Here is a 6,000-nt window from a genome sequence, read left to right on the forward strand (position 1 = left end):
AGCACGCAGGGCCTTATGATTAAAATCTTGGTCTGCAGATGTGTCCTCTAAATCAAAGCTTTTGGCTCTTCCCTTCAAGGGAAAGACCCTATTCGGACCTGATTTGAAAGAAATTATTTCTGATATTACGGGAGGTAAGGGTCATCTCCTCCCTCAAGACAAAACATCTAAGCAAAGGGGACAACCGAGTAATTTTTGTTCCTTTCGTAATTTCAAAGGAGTTCCCCCTTCCTCTGCCGCTAAACAGGAAGGGAGCTTTTCTCAAGCCAAAGCCATCTGGAGACCCAACCAGGCTTGGAACAAGGGTAAACAATCCAAGAAGCCTGCTGCTGCTCCCAAGACAGCACGAAGGGGCGGCCCCCGATCCAGGATCGGATCTAGTAGGGGGCAGACTTTCTCTCTTTGTCCAGGCTTGAATAAGAGACGTTCAGGATCCTTGGACACTGGAAATCGTGTCTCAAGGGTATCAGCTGGAGTTCAATAATTCCTTTCTTCTTTCACGATTCTTTGTAGACCAGATAAAGAGTCGTTCTTACCGTGTAAAAGACCTCTCCACTATGGGAGTAATTTGTCCCGTTCCAATACAAGAACAGGGACAGGGGTTTTACTCAAATCTTTTTGTGGTTCCCAAAAAAGAGGGAACGTTCCGACCCATTTTAGATCTCAAGAGTCTAAACAAGTTTCTCAGAGTCCCATCCTTAATATGGAGACTATTCGGACAATTCTTCCATTGATCCAGGAGGGTCAATATATGACTACCGTGGACTTAAAGGATGCAAATCTTCATATTCCTATCCACATAGATGATCACCAGTTCCTGAGGTTTGCCTTTCTGGACAAACATTTTCAGTTTGTGGCCCTTCCTTTCGGGTTGGCCACAGCACCCAGGATCTTCTTGAAGGTTCTAGGTTCTCTGCTGGCGGTTCTCAGGCCGCGGAGAATTGCAGTGGCGCCTTATCTGGACGATATTCTGATCCAGATGTCTTATCAGCTGACAAAGTCTCATACCGACATTGTTCTATCCTTTGTAAGGACTCACGGGTGGAAGGTGAATCTAGAAAAGAGTTCATTAATTCCACAGACAAGGGTTCCTTTCATGGGAACTCTAATAGACTCTGTATCCATGAAAATCTTTTTGACGGAAAACAGAAAGTTAAAGATTCTGAGTACATGCCAAGCCCTTCAGTCCAATCCTCGGCCATCAGTGGCTCAGTGCATGGAGGTAATTGGATTGATGGTGGCGGCTATGGACATCATTCCGTTTGCTCATTTTCATCTCAGACCTCTACAACTGAGCATGTTCAGGCAGTGGAATGGAGATTATGCAATTATTCAGATAGATCTGGATCAGGAGACAAGAGACTCTCTTCTTTGGTGGTTGTTGCCAGATCATCTGTCCCAAGGGACGTGCTTCCGCAGACCCTCATGGGTGATAGTGACAACGGACGCCAGTCTACTAGGTTGGGGTGCAGTCTGGAATTCCCTGAAGGCTTAGGGTGTGTGGACTCGGTCGGAGTTTCTACTTCCAATCAATATTCTGGAATTGAGAGCAATATTCATTGCGCTTCAGGCTTGGCCTCAGTTGGCTTCGGCCAAATTCATCCGGTTTCACTCGGACAACATCACGACTGTGGCTTACATCAATCATCAGGGAGGAACAAGGAGTTTCTTAGCGATGACAGAAGTATCCAAGATAATTCGGTGGGCGGAGACTCACTCTTGTTATCTGTTAGCAATCTACATCCCAGGAGTGGACAACTGGGAAGCGGATTTTTTGAGCAGACAGACGTTTCATCCGGGGAAATTTGAACTCCATCCGGAGGTCTTTGCCACCCTGATTCTCAGATGGGGCAGACTGGAGCTGGATCTTATGGCATCTCGTCAGAAGGCCAAGCTCCTGAGATACGGATCCAGGTCCAGGGATCCTCAGGCCGAACTGATAGATGCCTTGGCAGTGCCTTGATCGTTCAACCTAGCTTATGTGTTTCCACCGTTTGCTCTTCTTTCCCAGGTGATTGCTCAGATCAAACAGGAGAGGGCTTCAGTGATTCTCATCGCTCCTGCGCTGCCTCACAGGACTTGGTATGCCGATCTGGTGGACATGTCCTCTCTGCCACCGTGAGAGCTTCCATTGAGGCAGGACCTTCTCTTTCAGGGACCCTTCCATCATCCGAATCTAGTTTCTCTGCAGCTGACTGCTTGGAGATTGAACGCTTGATTTTATCTAAGCGAGGGTTCTCTGATTCGGTCATTGATACCTTGATTCAGGCACGTAAGCCTTTTACTAGGAAGATTTACAATAAGATATGGCGTAAATATCTTTATTGGTGCAAATCCAAGGGCTACTCATGGAGTAGGGTTAGGATTCCCAGATTTTATCTTTTCTCCAAGAAGGATTGGAGAAAGGGTTGTCAGCAAGTTCTTTAAAGGGACAGATTTCTGCTTTATCTATTTTGCTACACAAACATCTGGCAGATGTTAGGACAAATCAGATGTTCCAGATGTTCAATCTTTTTGTCAGGCTCTGACTAGAATCAGGCCTGTGTTTAGACCAATTGCTCCTCCTTGGAGTTTGAATTTAGTTCTTAATGTTCTTCAAGGGGTTACGTTTGAACCTATGCATTCCATAGATATTGAGTTGTTATCTTGGAAAGTTTTATTTTTGGTTGCTATTTCTTCTGCTCGCAGAGTTTCTGAGCTTTCAGCTTTACAATGTGATTCTCCTTATCTTATTTTCCATTATGATAAGGTGGTGTTACGTACCAAACCTGGTTTCCTTCCTAAGGTTGTTTCTAATAAGAATATTAATCAGGAAATTGTTGTTCCTTCCTTGTGTCCTAATCCTTCTTCTAAGAAGCAGTGTCTGTTACATAACTTGGACATGCTCCGTGTCCTGAAGTTTTGCAGGTGACTAAAGATTTTCGTCAATCATCTTCATTATTTGTTTTTTTATTCTGGAAAACATAGGGGTCAGAAAGCTACGGCTACCTCTCTTTCTTTTTGGCTGAAGAGTATCATCCATTTTGCATATGAGACTGCTGGATAGCAGCCTCCTGAAAGAATTATGGCTCATTCTACTAGGGCTGTGGCTTCCTCATGGGCATTTAAAAATAATGCTTCTGTTGAACAGATTTGCAAGGCTGCAACTTGGTCGTCTCTTCACACGTTTTCCAAATTTTACAAATTTGATACTTTTGCCTCGTCCGAGGCTGTTTTTGGGAGAAAGGTTCTTCAAGCAGTGGTGCCTTCCGTTTAGGTTCCTGTCTTGTCCCTCCCTTTCATCCGTGTCCTATAACTTTGGTATTGTATCCCATAAGTAAGGATGAAATCCGTGGACTCGTCATATCTTGTAAAAAAAAAAAGGAAATGTATGCTTACCTGATAAATTTATTTATTTTACAATATGACGAGTCCACGGCCTACCCTGTCATTTTCTAGGACAGGTCTTTATTTTGGTTAAACTTCAGTCACCTCTGCACCTTGGCTTTTCCTTTCTCTTCCTAACTTTGGTCGAATGACTGGAGTGGGAGGGAAGGGAGGAGCTATATATGCAGCTCTGCTGTGGTGCTCTTTGCCTCCTCCTGCTGACCAGGAGGCAATATCCCATAAGTAAGGATGAAATCCGTGGACTCGTCATATTGTAAAAGAAATACATTTATCAGGTAAGCATAAATTTCCTTTTTTATGAAATTTATTTATAATAATTTAATATGGAAACTGCCTATAACAAACTTGTTGACTGTGCAAGTGCATTTTTAGTTGCAGACTCACAACACCCTCTACTATAATATTAATGGGACAGTAAACTCAAAATATAATTTCCCTAAAAATAATAATTTTGTACAGAAAAAATAAAAAGCTTACATTGTGCTTTCATTTTTTATTTTACCTGTAATTTTAACTCAAAAAATTATTTTCCCTGGCCTTCAAATAGCATGGAGCACACGCTGCAGGATCTAGAATTTATATCTGTTCCTAACTGGGCAATGAGATAAAGAAGATAATATAAAACAGTCTCCAAAGACTTTTGTACCACCTGCCCCTGGCATGTAAAACAAATGTAAATGTCACAAACTAAATGCTTTGAAAAAAATTATTTTCTTTGCAGACATTTTGCATTGAATTATTAAATTACTTGTATAAGTCTATATAAACCTTAATGCCCCTTTAAATGACAAGCTTGTTTTATTTGTACTGTTCTCACTAAGAAATGTCTGTTTAGAGAACTTTATATTCAGTCTGCATATAACTGTTTTTCCTATGCATATGTTATTACATGTGCATCTTAGATTTGTACATCATTCGCTTTACGCCTTCATTTTTATACCCAATTCTGACATCAGATTAGAACATATTGACTGCAACCCATCAGTATATACCCATATAAGACCTCAAATTAGACAATGTTACATGCAGCCCTACCTGCTCTATACCCATCTCTAACCTCAGATCAGGACAATAGCCCTCATATGTCCATGTCAGACTTAAAGGAATAGTCTGGTCAAAGTTAATCTTTCATGATTCAAATAGAGCATGCAATTTTAAGCAACATTCTAATTTACTCCTATTATGATTTTTTCTTTGTTCTATTGGTAATCTTTATTTGAAAAGCAAGAATGTAAACTTAGGAGCCAGCCCATTTTTTAGTTCAGCACCTGGGTAGCGCTTGCTGATTGGTGTCTAAATGTAGCCACCAATCAGCAAGCGCTACCCAGGTGCTTAACCAAAAATTGACCGGCTCCTAATCTTACATTCTAAGATACTAAGAGAACAAATAAAAATTAATAACAATAGTAAATTAGAAAGTTGCTTAAAAATGCATGCTCTATCTGAATCATGAAAGTTTTTAATTTTGACTTTGCTATCCCTTTAATCTGTGTCCACTTTTTAAATTTATTTTACTGGTTAGGCATTTGAAATACAGGGCTGTCTAGTTAAAGGGACACTGAACCCACATTTTTTCTTTCATGATTCAGATAGAGTATGCAATTTTAAGCAACTTTCTAATTTACTCCTGTTATCAATTTTCTTCGTTCTCTTGCTATCTTTATTTGAAAAAGATGGCATCTAAGCTAAGAATCGATAAAATCAAACAGAGTAACACGCTCCTTTTGTATAATATAAAACATAGCCTTTATTCGCCTTTTTTAAAAAATATATACAGCAGTCAATTCCTATTTGGTACTGGATAGCATAGCACACTGGCTTTGGGTATTACCCATAATCATAGCCTAATGACGTGCACAACCTAGTTACCTTAAAAACTCTTTAGTTCAAGTTGATTGGTTAAAACTTAATTAGCACTATCCCAGTATATACAAATAGCATCAGCACTGTTATACATTAACACTATTGAACATCATTATTGTTGACAGAAAAATACTCATTACTAATCCTCTGCTTCTCATGTTTGTATTCTAAAATTGAATTAAATATACGGCGCTACAAATGAGAGCATACTCCATATCTATTAGTATGAAAGCCAAAGTTGCCTATTAGAATTACCAAATGACCATATCAAATGTATTTAATCTCCACGCACATCAAAAAAACAATACAAATTGCTATTATATTCAACATTAATATGTAACAGAGTAAACGGATATGCGGAAATATTATTGGTAAGACTTATAGACAATGTGACTCAGATATCCTATTATACATTAGCACAAAACATTTGTGAATGTATTCACTCCAAGGACCAATAAGTTTCCTTAATTCATAAGTAGATAGTAAACTTTCCTAGGAGAAGTAACTTAAGTCCTAAGTGACTAGCTATCTTTCTCTTCAACATATATAGACTTAAGGTATATCAACTTTTACCTGTAGGATATATGTCAAAAGTAATGGTGTTAGAAAATATTATCAATTTAGACATGATTACAATTTACACTGAAAAGCCTGATACGTAGAGGACCTACCACAACAGGGGATTATACTTTAATTAGTGTAATTCTTGATACATTGAGTTAATCAATGGATGATATATTATATATACTG

This window comes from Bombina bombina, chromosome 5 (assembly GCF_027579735.1).
Source record: "Bombina bombina isolate aBomBom1 chromosome 5, aBomBom1.pri, whole genome shotgun sequence".
In the NCBI taxonomy this organism is placed as follows: domain Eukaryota; kingdom Metazoa; phylum Chordata; class Amphibia; order Anura; family Bombinatoridae; genus Bombina; species Bombina bombina.